The 17,056-nt window shown below is 43.5% G+C and overlaps 1 pseudogene; it reads right to left on the bottom strand.

Annotated features, from left to right (window-relative positions):
* Positions 1-1,147: 1,147 nt before the first annotated feature.
* Positions 1,148-6,547, bottom strand: LOC132650010 (uncharacterized; annotated as a pseudogene).
* Between the last annotated feature and the right edge of the window lie 10,509 nt (positions 6,548-17,056).

The following is a 17,056-nucleotide window of genomic DNA, read 5'->3' as shown; positions in this document are numbered from 1 at the left end:
ATAGGTTTGGTTGCATAAAAACTGATGACTGGGGGGACTTTACCTACACAGAGTCCTTGCCCTGAAACAGCAGACAGGGAAAGTCTAGCCTCCCTTTGCGTCCAACGGCAGGCTGTTGCCTCTTGGGAGTTACTTATCTCATCTGTAAAGGCAATTCCTTCATAATATGGGGGAGCAATTCCAAAGCATAACCAACAAGACTCAGTAACCTTGGGGTTGGTGTTATTTAGCGCCTGAAAGGCCCCCTGTGCTAGGGAAGTAATGTATGGTCCAGGAGGCTTAGGGGAAGAAGAATCTTTACCCATTTTTGAGTTAGGAGTCAGTGAGGGGGTTGCTGGACGTGGGACTATAGTCTGGGGGTCCGCTTTCACTGGGGGAACCAGGTGAGGGCCAGCTTTATTTGGCCCTACTTTAGCAGATGGGGCTGTTATTTTTAATTTGATGGTGAAAAGTAACCCATCATCATATCTTTTTTTTATATATTTGTAGGCCCCAAGTGAACCCCGTCACCCAGTTAGTTGAAATTTGTTTTCCAGCGTCTGTGAACCGGATTAGCAGGGGGTGGCACCAGGTGGTACATATTGGCTGATTAGTCCACTTATTGTTTGGTCCCCAGTCTGGGGGCTGGGCATAACTGTAATTAGCTTTAACAACAATGTAATCCCAACTGGAGGTAGGCTTCCAGTAAGTATCGCCAGTGGTTTTACACCCCCAATTTTTGCAGTAGAAGTCATTTCTCCCCCCACATTTGTTTACCATTTTAGGTTGCTGTTGGGGTCCTGGACATACATAAAAGGTTAGGACTCGCAGCATACTGCGGTGGTTGGTGGTCCCACAGCCCCCCCCCCAGGGATCTAAGCCCCTTCTCTCACTAAAAGACCCATGTCTATGGTCCCCAGGAACCACGTTGGGGTCTAGGTGGCTTTGCAAATCCCAGTTAGCAGGTGCTCCTAGAGCCATTTTACAAAGGTCAGGGTACAAGTCTGGCCACCATGTGAAGGGTGGGGCTATCTTTGAAACAGACCAAATTATAATATGTCTCTGATTAGTTACTTCCCAAGTCAAAAGTTTGGGCTGGTGAGGACTGGAGCCCAAGCAAGTATTGTAAGTGCTTAACAGAGCCAAAAGCACCAGCAGTTTGTGGATATCACCCACGGCTAACATTTTTAACAAGTTTAAGTTTTAAGGGATTGTCACTGGGCTGGACTTTCCAGTCAGAAGTGGAGTCCTCTGGAGCGGGTTTGACATGTGATGCGTGGATCCAAGCAGCAATGCCTTCTACCTTCACAGCCGTTGGGGTGGTGAGCAGGATGCAGTAAGGACCTTTCCACCGGGGTTCTAAATTTTGACTACGGTGTCATAAACCAAGTCTCCAACTTGGAACTAATGTGGCACCTCTAAGGATCCTGGCGCATATGAACTGTCAACCTTGATCCAGATTTCTTTTTTAATAAGCTGCAGTCCCTTTAACCTGGACAAAAAGTCAGAGTTACCACTAGTTATGTCAAGAGGGTCTCCCAGGAGAGTCAAGGGAGCAGGAATTCCATACAATAGTTCAAAAGGCATGAGATTCAACAAGGAAGGAGTATTCCTGACCCTAAAAAGAGCCAGAGGGAGGAGTACCACCCAGTCACCGCCAGTCTCCATGGTCAATTTAGTAAGGGTCTCTTTTAGAGTTCTATTTATTCTTTCTACTTGTCCTGAACTTTGGGGTCTATATGCACAATGTAATTTCCAATTAGTCCCCAAAAATCTGGCCACCTCCTGACTTACCTGAACAACGAAGGCCGGCCCATTGTCTGACCCGATTACCTTTGGAACTCCAAACCGGGGAAAATGTCTTCTAAAATCTTCTTGGCTACAACCAGAGCAGTCTCTTTCTTGGTGGGAAAAGCTTCCACCCATCCTGAGAAGGTATCTACAAAGACTAGAAGATATTTATTTCCATACCTGGCCAGCTTGATCTCGGTAAAGTCCACTTCCCAATGCATTCCAGGTCTAGTTTCCCTTAACCGTTTTCCCGAGCTTTGTAAATTCTTCCCTACATTTACCTTTTGGCAAGGGATACATGTCTGAGTCACTTTTTCGGTTAGAGCAGTGAGGTTTAGTATTCGGTAAGGAGATAGGAGAACAATTTCAGTCAATTTCCTTGCCCCTAAATGAGTCCATTGATGCATTTGCGCTATTAGTCTCTTAGCATCTTCCTGTGGCAAAATGACCTTACCTTTGGAGTCAATTTATGCTCCCACATTAGCATCGAATGTCCCTTGTTTTCTCTGTACTTGCTCCAGGTCGTCCTCTGAGTATTTTAGCTGTTTCTTCTCTGGCAATTCAGTAGTTAATATCATTGGAGCAGGACTTTCTCTGGCAGCTGCTTTAGCCTCCTGATCAGCCATGTTATTTCCCTTTGCTGCCTTGGAATTTCCCTTCTGATGTCCCAGGCAGTGAATTATGCTTACCTTGGTGGGCAGTAGTAAGGCATTGAGCAAGGCCAAGATTTTATTTTTATTTTTAATTTCTTTACCGGCTGATGTCAATAGGCCTCTCTGCTGGTAGATGGCCCCGTGCACATGGGCCGTAGCAAAGGCATACCTGCTGTCAGTGTAGATGTTTATCTTTTTGCCTTTCCCCAAAGTTAATGCTTGAGTTAAGGCAATTAGTTCTGCTCGTTGAGCAGAGGTGCCTTCAGGCAGCGCTTGGGCCCATATTGTGTCCTTCCACCACCGCTGCTCCTGCTTTTCTTTTTTCATTTTTCAAAAAGCTACTCCCATCTGTGTAATATGTCACCTCTGCATCCGGCAGAGGCTGGTCTTTTAAGTCCTTTCGCCATCCCTGTTCCTCCGCCAACACCTGCAAGCAATCATGCTTTGGGGGCTGAATCTCTGGATCTGGTAACAGGGTGGCAGGGTTTAGCCCCGTTGCTGGGGCAAAAGTAATCCTGTCATTATTCAAAAGCAAAGTTTGGTAATGAGTCATGCGAGCATTTGTGAGCCAGCGATCAGGTGGCTGTCTGACAACACTCTCAAGGGCATGAGGGGCATAAACAGTAAGATCTTGTCCCAAGGTCAGCTTGTCAGCATCCTTTACCAATGCGGCGACTGCTGCTATTATCCAAAGGCAGGTCGGCCATCCTGCTGCTACTGGATCAAGCTTTTTAGATAAATAAGCTACCGGTCTCTTCCAGGGTCCAATCTTTTGAGTTAACACCCCTTTAGCCATCCCCTGGTTCTCGGCCACATAGAGATGAAAAGGTTTAGTGACATCAGGAAGTCCCAAGGCTGGAGCTGACATTAAAGCCTGTTTAATATTATCAAATGCAGCCTGTTAATTTTTTCCCCAGGAAAAACAGTCATTTTGTAAGGGCATACAGAGGGGCTGCCATTTCAGCGAACCCAGGAATCCATAATCGGCAAAACCCCGCTGTACCAAGAAATTCCCTCAGTTGTTTTGTAGTTCATGGAGGGGGAATATGAAACACAGTCTCTTTTCTAGCCTCCGATAACCATCTTTTTCCTTCCTTTAGTTACCCCAGGTAACTGACCTGTTTCCGGCATATCTGGGCCTTCTTTGCTGATGCTCTATAGCCGAGTTCGCCCAATTTTTGTAACAGTTGGCCGGTGGCTTTGAGACAGGTTTTCTGACAATCTGCAGCTAGTAAGATGTCATCCACGTACTGGAGAAGAGTTACCTGAGTATTTGTGGCCCGGAAGTGTGCCAGGTCTCGGTGCAGGGCTTCATCAAATATGGTAGGAGAATTCTTAAATCCTTGGGGAAGTCGAGTCCATGTTAGTTGGCCCGAGACCCCGGAGTCGGGATCTTTCCATTCAAAAGCGAAAATGTCTTGGCTGGCAGGGCTAAGTCGAAGACAAAAGAATGCATCTTTAAGGTCTAGAACAGTATACCAGGCTCTGTCAGGGGGAAGGGAGCTCAGCAGGTTATACGGGTTGGGGACTGTTGGATGTAAGTCCATAACCTGTTTGCTAACTTCCCTCAGGTCTTGCACAGGCCGATAATCGTTGCTCCCAGGCTTCCAGACCGGCAGTAATGGAGTATTCCAAGCAGATTGACACATTTTCAAAACCCCTAGGTCAAGGAGTCGCTGTATATGAGGGTGAATCCCATCATGGGCTTCCTTAGACATTGGATACTGCCGCACTGCAACTGGGGCTGCCTGAGGTTTTAGCTCTATCTGGACTGGCGGTTGCTTTCTTGTTTTCCCTAATCCAGCTGTTTCAGCCCAGGCCTCAGGGTATTTTTTTTTGCCCACCAGTCAATGTCTTTTTCCCCCTCTTTTAAATTTTTAAATAGCCGGTATTCATCTTCCAAGTGAATTGTAAGCACGTGAATAGGATCCCCTCTTTTATGTGTAACCTGTGGGCCTTCTGGGTTAAAATAGATGTGGGCTCCTATTTTGGTCAGGATATCCCATCCCAGAAATGGGTATGGGCAGTCAGGCATGACTAAGAATGAGTGGGATACCCGGCCCACTCCGAGGTCCACTGTTCTTCGGGTAGTCCATGTATATTGCTTACATCCAGTGGCCCCTTGAACCCATGATATTTTTTCTTTCTTAGCCCCTGAGTCTTGCAACAGAACTGAATGCTGAGCGCCAGTATCCACTAGAAAATGAACTGGCTTCCCCTCCACCTTGAGGGTTACCCTGGGTTCGGGGAGGGGAACCGAACCCGGTCCTCCCTAATCGCTGTCATTGTTTAAGGTCAGGACCCTGGTCCCTGTGGCTCGAGAATTCAGCTGCTTCTTCTTCCTTTTGGGGCAATCCCTCCTCCAGTGTCCCATCTCCTTGCAGTAGGCACACTGGTCCTTAGACAAAGGGCCCTTACAGTTGCCAGGAACTCTCTCCCTTTCAGTACGACTTTCCTGAACTACGGTGGCCAGAATCTTAGTCAATTTTTTATCCTGCCTCTTGTCTCTCTCTCTCTCATCTCCTGTTCTTTCTGTTTCCTTTCTTCTTTTTCTTCTTCTGTTTCTCGACTATAGAAGACTTTCTCTGCTACTTGCACTAAATCCTTCAACGACTTATCCTGAAGACCTTCTAATTTCTGAAGTTTCCTACGAATATCCCTAGCTGACTGATCTGTGAAAGATACAGCTACAGTTGCCCTGTGCTCATCTGAAGCAAGGTCATAGGGAGTAAACCGGCGGAACGCATCCATCAGCTGTTCTAAGTAGGCTGCAGGAGATTCCTCCGGCCCCCGGACCACTTCTCTTACCTTAGTCAAATTGGTGGGTCTTCGAGCAGCCCCACAGAGACCCGCCATTAGAGTCTGGCAGTAAACCTTCAAGTGCTGCCTACCCTCTGGTGTATTGTAATCCCAATCAGGACGAGAGAGAGGAAACCCATTATTAATCTCATCGGGGAGAAACTGTAGGCCTCCCATCCGCTCCCGGGACATACTTCCTTGCTTCTAGAAGAACTCGTCCCCTCTCCTCGGTAGTCAGGAGTGTCTGTAAAAGCTGTTGGCAATCATCCCAAGTGGGCTGGTGAGAGAAAAGGACAGATTTAAACAAGTCAGTCAAGGCTTGGGGGTTCTCAGAAAAAGGGGGATTGTGAGCCTTCCAATTGTAGAGATCAGCTGTGGAAAAAGGCCAGTACTGAAGGGGGTGTTCCCTGTCTCCATCTGGGAATCCATAGGCTCGCAACAGGAGAGCCACCAAGTCCAGCTGAGTTGCTCTGCGGCTTTGTGTTCCAGCTGCTGGGCCCCGTTCATTCTGAGCAGGGTCAGCTGGTAAGTGCAGCGGGACCTCTGGCGGTGTCTGTGGCGCCAAGGATGTCTGTGGCGGCAGCTCTGAGGGACCTGTGAGGGGACTAGGAAAGTTGCATGCTAGCCCCGCCCTAGGCCCCGAGGGAGAACTGACAGCCTCCGGGAGACTGACAGGGGAAACGGTCAGAGGTCTGGCAGGAGAACCGGCCAGGGAACTGGCAGGGGTAGGGGCCATGGCTGGCGGATAAAGGGGCAGAAGGTCAAAAAGGAGGAGGTCTGCTTCTGGAGAAGTGAGCACTTTCTTTTTCTCCTCTTCCTTAAGGGCACCAGTTGTCGATGGAGTCTCTGTGGGGAGAACAAAGGGGCGCACCCGGGGGGGTGGATGGCGAACAATATCCTCCCAGGTTAGGACATAAGGTACCTGATCAGTATGCCCCCCCTGTGCTTGGAGGGTCTTAGCCCTTAACAGCAAGAATCGTGTCAAGGTGAAAGGTGCCCTCTGGTGGCCATCCAACCTGAAAAGCAGGCCATTCCAAGGAGCAAAAGGTTTGCCACTTCGCTTTTCTAACTTCCACTGAGAGGTTATGTGCCCTATATTTCACTTCTGAGAAATGGTCAAGGGTGAGGGATAAGGGTATAGTCACCGTCTGTCCCATAATGAAATCTTCTGTCAAAAAAGTCAGAGAGGCAACAAGAACAGAGACAAAAAGAACCAAACTAGCAATCAGACAAGGACGCCCTTGCGGGTGATACAACAGTACCCTAACGGAAAGGCTCCCTGGCCGGTCTCTTCGAAAATCAGACTCAGACGGGAGGAGGACCATCGCTGATCCAACCTCCCAACAAACGCGTCCTCCAGCTTCCTGGCTTTTCAATTATCTGACGTGCCTGTCAATCGAAATAGCCTAATCAAGCAACCAAGACGGTTCAGACAGGCGCCTAACCAGAACAAAACAGAATCTGCAGAAACCTGAAGTCAAACAAACAAAATGACTGACCTGTTTCAACCTGACCTCCGAACCTGGTCTGGTGAGGGTTGGGGAAGGGCCGCATCGGTTTCCTGGGTGACGCACCACATGCAAAACCTGCACTCCCGGTGCAGGGTCCGTACCGCTCCCTCCCCCAAAGTGACTCACAGACCGCAGTTCGATTCAAAAGCAAGAGGCAGTTTATTCCAATCGCGATGGGGGTCGTCCCTTCAAAGCAGGAGATGACCCCGAGCATACTAAGCACAGAGTTTTTATTCCTAAAAAAATCAGGCCTCTACATTGATTAGTCAGCAGAAAAGATAGCAGTAATGCGGGCTGGCAGCTGTAGCGGGGAGCTCACAGCTCCAAGGACAGTCCTCCCCTAAATTGCCTGACTTGTTCTTCTTTCTTCTTAGCTGGCCCTTATTCAAGGTCCAGTTGTTTTTCTTTCTAATTTGGGATGGTCCCATTTCTCACCTTGAGCTACAGTCAGATACATCTACCAGGATGTTTGCAATTGAATCTTCCACAATCATTGAAAACAGCCTGTTTGAAATGTTTCTTTCTTTTTTTTTTTTTTTTTTTTTTTTTTTCTACTCATGGTAGAAACTTGAGGATTTCTAATCTTTATCTTTGTCTTGGTGTCTCCACTGCATGTCCCTTAGTTGGGTCTTGGTAATTTATTGCCCCGACCCGCGGGACGCAGTTATTCGTGGGGTTCAAAGGAGGACCTTACATGCAAGAAAAAACGGGCAGGAAAGAAAGAGCGAGACCAGGCAAAATTTTCTCGAGGTCTGTTTATTGCACCCTGGAACTGTACTTTTATATTTTTTGAAATAAGGAAGCGACTACCTTCCTGAGCGGGGAAAGGGGGCAAATTATCTCTTGCATAAGTGGCACTTCCTGGGATAAATAAAATCAGTCAGGACTGGGGGTGGTTTAGCAACCTTTCGGGAAGTTCCGTGCAGGTGGTTGAAGCTGATTACATACCCAGGCTTCAATAATTTTGCACTCACCAGACCTAGAAGCCCGGGGCTCTTGGTCCCCAGCAATTTATCTCTGGAGTTCCCAAGGTGGTTGGTAATTGCCTTTCAGGTGCTCTCTGTTTGTAACTCTTAACAGTGTATTTCTCAGACCGAGCTGACTTGGGTCTGTGTCTTCCTTAAATTCATTTGGAACAGATGCTTTGGGGCTAAAATATGAAAATTTTTACCAGAGTAATTTATGATGTGACCATCCTGTGCAATTTTTCATTCTCATCTGTTTGTATCCATGATGTCTCATCTTTCTTTCCTTTGATGTTTAACATTGTGTGTATTTTGCATATAGTAAAATTGAAACATTTTGGTATAGAGTTCTCTGAATTTTTACAAATATGTGCAGTCCTAACCACTATACCTAGTGTATAAAATATTCCATCACTCTGTCCCTTGGTAGATGGTTCTTTCCAATCTCTAGCCTGGCAACCGCTGATATGTTTTCTGCCTATAAATTTGATTTTTGTAAAATAGCATATATATGAAATCATAATATCTGGCCTCATAATTCTGCCAGAATCTGCTCTGCATAATCCAAAATGAATTAAAGATTCATGCTTGTGAATCAATATATTAGAGAACAGACTCATTTCTATTGCTGCGGGTATGAATGATCAAACCAGTATGCTGGCCCACTCCCCAAATGAAAATAGGTTTCCACAATTACAAATATAATCATTAGCAACATCTATATGTGCATTTTTTTTGTAAATGTAAGTTTTCATTTCATTAGGGTAAATGTCAAGGAACAAGACTACCAAATTGTAGGTAAAAGTATTTTTAACTCTAAAAGGAACTGCTAGATAGGTTTTGCAAAGCAGCTAGAGTGATTTGCCTTTCTGCCCACAGTGTGTGACTGTTCTTCATCTGCCTCTTTGTTGTGTGGTCAGGGTTTTTGCTTTTTTATTTTTATTTTTAAAAATTTTATTTTATTTCTATCTTTAAAATTATTTTGGTGAAGTACACAAACTTCTGTGATATTTTTATGCATAATACCATTATTACTTTGTCCTTATTCTTCCTGCTCTCATGTTGTTGTTGTTTTTTTCTGTTGTTGTTTTGTTTTGTTTTTTAATTGTTGTAATGATGTCTGGGTTTTCGAAATGGCTTATTATTAATTTTCATCTTCCCTTCATCTTTGAGGTATTTTTTTTCTCTCCCTGATTGCACATGTGGGCTTAAGTTTCTGGTTCTTTGTACATGGTTGCGTTTTCCTTTTCCCCTAGAGTTAGCTTCCGTCCTCACTTCCTCCTTGTTAGTCTAACTAATCGGTTTTTAAGTCTTAGATATGGGGTATATTTATGTCACTGCCTCTTCCCCAATATAACATGACTCCTTTACGTTTTGTTCAGGCATATACCCTTGTAATTGGTACATATACCCTTGTAATTGTCTGCAAACTACTGACTTTAAGGTAGGGAATATTTCCAAGCTAGTATTCAAGTGAGTGAAGAGATGAATGGTTTTCTGTCTCTACTTCTGCCATTTCTAAAATGGCACATAAACAGAATTTACAAAATGGCACATAAACAGAATATTACCTTCTAAGAAGCCTCTTAAGTGTGGCATGTTCAACCAAGCATAATGCATTTTAGGTGCAATCTTGCAGCAGCATACAGGAGAACAGATCTCTTTTTTGGTGATGGCATGTGTGATCAAATTAATTAACTTACCACTCTGCAGTTTTCATGGAGAGATGTGTGCCCATCTGTTTATTTCACTTTAAATAGACTTTTCTTTAGATAATGTTTATTTGAGAATATGACAGGTAAACTTTGGTTTGAGGGTCCTAATTTCCACATGAAATGACAAAAGTTTTGTGTGATTACCTCTTTGGACAGTAAAAAAGAGCGGAAGGATCTTGTGTTAAGACTGTTGCATGTAAAAATGATGCCCTTATTCTACCCTGTGTATGCTCTAGGTCTGCTGAGGAAAATTAGGAACATGACTAATGGTGACTATTTGTTCTTTCTGTGTAGAAAATAAGGCTTAAAGGGAATTTGTTTTACTACATGAAAGAACATGTTTAATTTTCTGAGTTACATTTTCTTTTAAACTGAGCATAATTTTTATGTATATTCATAAAATAGCATAATTTGTAAGGACTAGTAAGATGTCATTTTTTCAATTTAAAAATAAGTTGTACACTTTTCTTAACAGAAGACTAAGTTGTATTCTGTAATGACTATATTTTTAGGAGATATATTAAGGGGCAGGTCTTTGTGTTTTTATGATTGATCAGTGATTTGTGATTAATTTCTAAACATGATTTTAGCTTATGAATGTAATTTCAGCTCACTTATTTCACTTAAGTTTTCACTTTTGCATGCTAAGAGACAAAGAAGTAGTACAGAAAATGTTAATTGAATGTGTGAGAGACAATAATATTGTATTTGAAAAAAAATTTATAATTTATGCATATGTTGTTTTTAACTCTCCAAAGAAAATATTGATACTACTGTTTGACAGTGGTTATGGAAAAATTTGCAAGACTTTCTGTTTGTATTCTATTCCACAATTTTTATGCTGGCTGGTACTAATATACCCTCAAAGTGTTCCTTTTATGCTTATTGACTTTAAAGCCTTTTTTTGATGGTTTTTCTATGTATCCCTGGAACTCACTCTGTATACCTGGTAGGCCTCAAACTCAAAAAGATCTGCCTGGTATGCTGGGATTAAAAGCATACGCTTGGCTTTAAAGACTATTTTTTCAATGAAGGGTAGAAAATAAAATTTCTAGCTAGCTTGAAAAGATTAGAAAAGATAGAAGGACTGGAGAGATGTCTCAGCAGTTAAGAGTGTATACTGTTCTTGAAGAGGACCATACTGCAATTCCAGCACCCATGTCAGACATCTCACAACTGCCTTGTAACTTCAGGTCCATGGGTTTCAGCACCCTCTTCTGGCTTTCTCAGGCATTGACTGAAGTGCACAAACTCACATTCAAGCATCCATATACACTAATTTCAGAATCAAAATTGGAAGGGCACCTTCAAGTTTCAGTTGGTTGTCATCAACAAATGAATGCTCACAGAAGGACATATGAGCAAAGATAGTAAAATTGCTAAGTAGCATCATTATCAACTTAATGTGTTTGATGGATACATTGTAGGGTTAGAAGTTTGGTGAGTCTAAGCAGCATTACTTTTTTCACTGTTGTCTTATCTACACTTCCCAGTGGGCTTTCTGACAGGCAGTAGAAACTCTGGAAACCTATCCAGGTTAGTATTCAAAAAGTGGAGTGCGGTAGGACAGAGAGCATTCATTAGGCAAAACACAAAAAAAAAAAAAAAAAACCAAAAAACTCTAAATTAAAACAGTCTTTATTGAATGAATATTGAGATTATATATGGGGGAGCTGAAGAGTAGTTCTGGCTCAAGGAAGCACATGTATCAACAGAATACTGTATGCCAGTCCTTTAAGATTAGTAAGAATTTGCGACACTTTGTTGGAGAAAAATACTCCAGAAGATGGGAAATGACTAAGGCATTCTCAGGAAGAGAATGAACCCCTGTGCTCTTTGGCAGAGGCATTATGGCTCAGTGTTATTGGGGACTGAAATGGAAACTGCCAGAAATAAGAGTGAACTTAGATCTGAGAAAGCCTTGATGATAGTTGTAAACTCTATAGGTAACAAACAGCAAACACTTTTTATTTTTAATAAGAAAGTGAGAGGCCATCCATATTCAGCAAGTCCAGCTGATGATAGGGAAAGAGTAACATGTGTGTGTAAGGCATTGTGCAAGGCACTAGAAGAGTGTGGCCTAGGAGCAGGTTTTGATAAAGATGAAAAGGAAGAGCATTCATGTGCTGATGACCTGTTATGCATCACAAACTAGGAAAAATTAAGGTTTCACAAGAATTAACACAAGGCTGTAGACTTTGCTGAAATAGGATCTCTACTGTTTAGAAACTTATAAGAAAGAGAAGAGATAGACATGTAATAAATAATCTAGTATAAAATAGTTGTAACACACATGAAAAAACTGTAGTGCAGAGAAAAGGCGGTGACCATCTCTTGGAAGGCTGTGGTGATCAGGGCAGAATAGCTAACATTTACCAGTGCAGAATAAAAAACAGGTAAACATTGGGCTCTGCCTGCCCTGTCTTTCAGCCTCCTTCACACACAGCTATAGACAAGGTAATCACGAATTGTGTGTGGTGGTGATATATTTACCTTGCAGAGAGGTAGAGACTGAAGGAGTTCAAGGCTAGACTTCCTCTACATAGTGTCACTGCCAGCTAGCCAGAATTCTATTGTAAGACTCTGCCTCAAGAAAATGTAAAACCGTGTATTTATTGTTTCAGCAGTTTATATATATTTATTGCTTGTCTGCACTCAGTTGGCAAGGTAAGAAGGCTGACTTATGTGCTTGATACAGAATGAAATTTCATAAAACTGGAAGAAGAGATTCAGTTGAGATTACTGGTGAAGGAATGGATTGTTTGAGTTCGGGCTGTGCAAGGAAGGAATAAGATCTATAAGATGAAAGACTCAGGCCAAATGAGAGATTTGTGTATTGTTATTTTTAGTAAGGTTTAAGAAGAAGTGTGTGTGGGGAGGTTTGAAGTGGATTTGCTAAATTTGCCACGGGTAGACGTCATGATGAAAGATGACTGAAGAGAAGCAAAACTTCCTTGGAGGGTTTGTGTGTGTGTGAACTATGTACCTGGTGTGTACAAAAATATTAAATGCCCTTGGCAAATACATTACCTGAGCCCACATGGAAAAGAGTAAAATTTCTTCCGTCCACTGCTAAAACTGTGAGCACTACAGAATTTGGATGAGTAAATTGTAAGCCACAGGCTTTGGGTACTTCCTAGCCTTTTTTTTAAAAAATATTTTTTCTTGCATTTATGAACTCACAGAGACTGTTACAGCATGCACAAAACCTGCAAAAGCTAGTGCTTGACAAAATTCAAGTGCAGAGAAGTAGATATGGACACACCGTCCAAATCCTAACCAAGAAAATGTTTGCAATTGATGCCTCCTGGGAAATGGGGAAAATCAGTTTTCATCAATAGAGTGACAGTCAGTTTATATCAGTCACACTCCGAGGCAGGTTGCATCCTCAAGAGTAGTTGGGTAACATGAAAGTAACTCTGTGCTATTTTGTTTCATTTTAAGAGATGCCCTGGCCAGCTGGGGGGGGTGGGGGGTTCAACAGGTTACTAATGAAGTGTGAAATGAATGGGGTGAGAACAAGAGACTCGAAGAATGGAAACCAAGACAGTTTGTCTGATCAAGGCCTCGTTTATTTGAAATTTTTACACAGTTTTATAGGCACAAGGATAGTTTATTACTGCAGAAGATAGCAAAGTGTTTTATGGTTCGAGATACTGCACCTTCATGATACCGTAAGAATGTTTCCTTAAGATATCTCAAGGATGCTCCAAGCCTAACGAGCAGATGTTCTCATGTAAATCTATCACCCATGACCTTAGGTCACAGTGCAGCTGTTGGTAACTTTCCACTAATTGGCTTTGGCTCCACTAAATGGCTTTGGCTTCACTAGTTGGCTTTGGCTCCTGCCAAATAGAGAGAATATGAAGTTGGGTGGGTACAGGAAAGGATCTGGGATGAGTTTGGGGAGGGAAATATATATGATCCAGTATGAAATTATTTTCAAATAATAAAATGATTTTTGTTGAACTAAGTCTGTGGGGTGTGTGCATGCATGTGCATTTGTGCCATGTCCTGTGTGTGGAGAAGTCCTAGCACTTGAGGGAGTTTGTTCTTTCCATTACATGGGTCCTAGAGATTGAATATATATGGTCAGTATTGTGACCAGTGCTTTGCTAGTCCACATTTTTAATTGGCCATCCAGCCCTTTTCACTGTGATACCTTTATCTTTTGAAATACTGCATTTATTTATAGGAATATATGTGTGTACGTCTATGGGGGCATACATCTACCACTTGATATGTGTAGAGACAAAAAGACAGCCTACAGGGGTAGACTCTCTTCTTTTACAATGTGGGACCTAGTGGTTGAGCTCAGTCATTAGGCCTAGTAACAAGAACCTTTAACCACTCACTAGCTTGTTGATATAATGTTATTTTGTTCATTCAAATGCTGTTTTCTCTACCTCACTCTCTGGTTTCAAACCGGACATTGCATTGTAATACTTATTCTAAGCATCACTTGTCTCAACTTTGTTTAAACATGCCAAAATAAAACAACCAGCCCCAATGTTAAGCAATGAAAAGGAAGCAGGAAGAGAGGGAGGGAGGAATCAGTGAACGGGAAGGTGTGGGAGACAGAGGAGGAGAGAAGGACAGGAGGCTAGCTGGGAGAGCAGAAGTGGGAGAGCAGAGCTGGAAGAGAGGTCTTTGACCGATGTGGAGAGATGGATCCGACCTAAGATATCAAAGCTGAATGGTAGAAACTATGTGGGCTTGGAGGTTTAGGACTGAACAACTATTACCCAGCATTATGATCTAGGTTAATTAAATAAATCCCAGTTTTGTGTGGTGATTTAGGTATATAGCTGTTTAGGATCAACAAGAGCATTACTACAAGTATATCAATAGTAAATAATAATCACCACATACAACACCAGCTCTGTTATTTTTTTCCACCTTAGGGCCAGGTGTGGTGGTGCACACTTTTAATCCTAGCACTTGGAAGGCAGATGCAGGCAGATCTCTGTGAGTTCAAGGCCATCCTGGTCCACATAGCCAGTTCTAGGCCAGCTAGGGCTACCTAATGAAACCCTATTAAAAACAAACACACTCCACAAACTGAAAGTGAAATAATTTTAATTAACACACCAAATATTTTCCATTTCTATTATCCATTTTCATACCTACTTAGTTTTGATTGTTGTTCCTCCATCACAGCTTTCTGCCCCCGCCCCCATACCCTTCCATTCCCAGTAGTCCCCCTTTTACTTTTGTAGCTTACATGCACTACTAAACTTGCTCTTCTATTAAGTTCCTTTTTATGTCTCTCATTGGCCCCTTTCTGGCTTCTATACTACCCCCACATAAGTGCATTATAGAAATCAAAAGATAGAGTTTGCATATGAAAGAAAGCAAGTGCTGCTTGTCTTTATGAGCAAGAATTATCTTATTTAATGTAATTTTTAATTTCCATTCATTTTACTTGTTTAAATCAAATTTCATTGTGTATTTGTACCATATTTTAAAAAAGTCTGTTCATTCCTGGAGGGATATTTAGCATGATTCTTCTTAATGGCTTTTGTGAATGCAGCAGCAATATATGCCCTGCTGCAGATAGGCTCACCTGGACAATACAGAATCACCCAGAATTGACAAGTAGAGCAAGACATGACAAGCTCAACTGGAGACAGCCTCAATAGAGACTAACTCAGCTTGACATAACAGGATAAGCTGGAGACAGGCTCAAATGGACATGAGAGGCACAGCTGGACATGACAGTCTCAGTGGGCCATGAGAAGGTCAGCTGGACATACCAGGCTCAGCTGCACCTGATAGATTCCACTGGACAAGACAATGGACAGTGGACAGTGCTCAGTTGGATATGCAGGGTCAAATGGACATGAGAAGTTCAGCTGGTGAGCTGCTCAATTGGTCATGACAGGGTCTTCTACAGATAGGCTCACATGGACAGGACAGGCTCATCTGGACTTGACAGGCTCAGTGGGATATGACAAGCTCAGCTGGAGATACCCTTAATATTATCAACTCAGCCGGACAAGGCACACTCAGCAGGACATAAGATTAACTGCACATGACAGGCTCTGCTGGAAGTGAAAAGCTAAGCTGAAGACAGGCTCATCTGTACCTGACAGGCACCACTGGACAAGACTGGCTAAGTTGGACATGCAGGCTCAAATGTACATGACAGGCCTAGCTAGAGACAGGCTCAGCTTGAGACTGACTCAGCTGAAGACAGTCTCACCTGGATATGACAGGCTCAGAGAGACCTGACAAACTCAGCTGGAGACAGCCTCCATGGTGAAAGACTCAGCTGGAGGTGACAGGCTCAGGCGGACATGGCAAGTACACTGGACATGAGAGTCTCAGCAGTAGTGAGGATCTACTGGACATGACAGGCTCTGCTGGATTTAAAAAGGTCAGCTAGAGATATGACAGGCTCAGCTGGAAATTACAGTCTCAGTTGGACATGACAATCTCAGCTGGACATTTTATACTCAGCAGGAGATAGGCTCAGATCTACAGGACAGGAGGCAAAGCTTGACTTGAGAGCTCACCTGGAAAGTTCAGGCTCAGCTGTAGATAGGTTCACATGGACATGGCAGGCTCACGTGGATGTGACAGACTGAGTGGGACATGAAAATCTCAGCTGGACATCACAGGCTCAGCAAGACACAGGATCAACTGGACACACTTACTCTGCTGAATGTGAAAGTCTCAGTTGGAAACAGGCTCAACTGGACATGACAAGGTCAGCTGGACATACCAGGCTCATCTGGACCACACAGGCTCCAGTGGACAAGACAGGTTCATTTGGACATGTCAGGCTCAACTGGATATGACTTTCTCAGCTGGAGACAGTCTCAGCTAATACTGTCTAAGGTGAACATGACAAGCTAAACTGAATACTGGCTCACCTGGACAAGAAAAGTAAGCTGGACCTATAAGGGTCAACTGGATAAGGCAGGCTCAACTGGACAGCACAGGTGAAACTGGACATGACAGGCACTGCTGGATACAGGCTCAGTTTGAGACTGGCTCAGCTGGAGACAAACTCAATTGGTAATGACAGGCTCTGCTGCAGATACACTCACCTGGACATGACATGCTCAGTGGGACATGACAAGTTCAGCTGGAGATAGCCTCAATGATGACAGACTCAGCAGGACATGGCAGGCTCATCTGGAGACAGGCTCAGATGAACATGACAGGCACAGCTGGACATGAGAGTCTCAGCATTAGACAGGATTAATGGGACAGTTTCTGCTGGATGTGAAAAGCTTAGCTGGAGACAGACTCAGCTAGATATAATAAGCTCTGTTGGATGTAAAAATTTCAGCTAGAAACATGAAAGGCTCAGCTGGACATGTAAACCTCAACTGGACATGACAGGCTCTGGTCAATTTAAAAGGCTTAGCTGGATACAGTCCTAGGTGGATATGACAGAACCAGCTGGAGACAGGCTCAGCTGGACATGACAAGCTCAGGTGCACACTCGCTTACCTGGACAAGAAAGGCTCTGTTGGACATGACAGGCTCAGCTGGACAAGACAGGCTCAAGTGGACATGGCAGGCTCAGATGGAGATAGTCTCTTCTAAACATGACACACTCAACTGAACATGACAGGCTCAGTGGGGCTTGACAAACTCAGCTGAAGATAGCCTAAATTGAAACAGACTCA

The sequence above is a fragment of the Meriones unguiculatus genome, chromosome X, assembly GCF_030254825.1.
Source record: "Meriones unguiculatus strain TT.TT164.6M chromosome X, Bangor_MerUng_6.1, whole genome shotgun sequence".
NCBI lineage: Eukaryota > Metazoa > Chordata > Mammalia > Rodentia > Muridae > Meriones > Meriones unguiculatus.
This window is presented reverse-complemented; position numbering and strand designations above follow the sequence as displayed.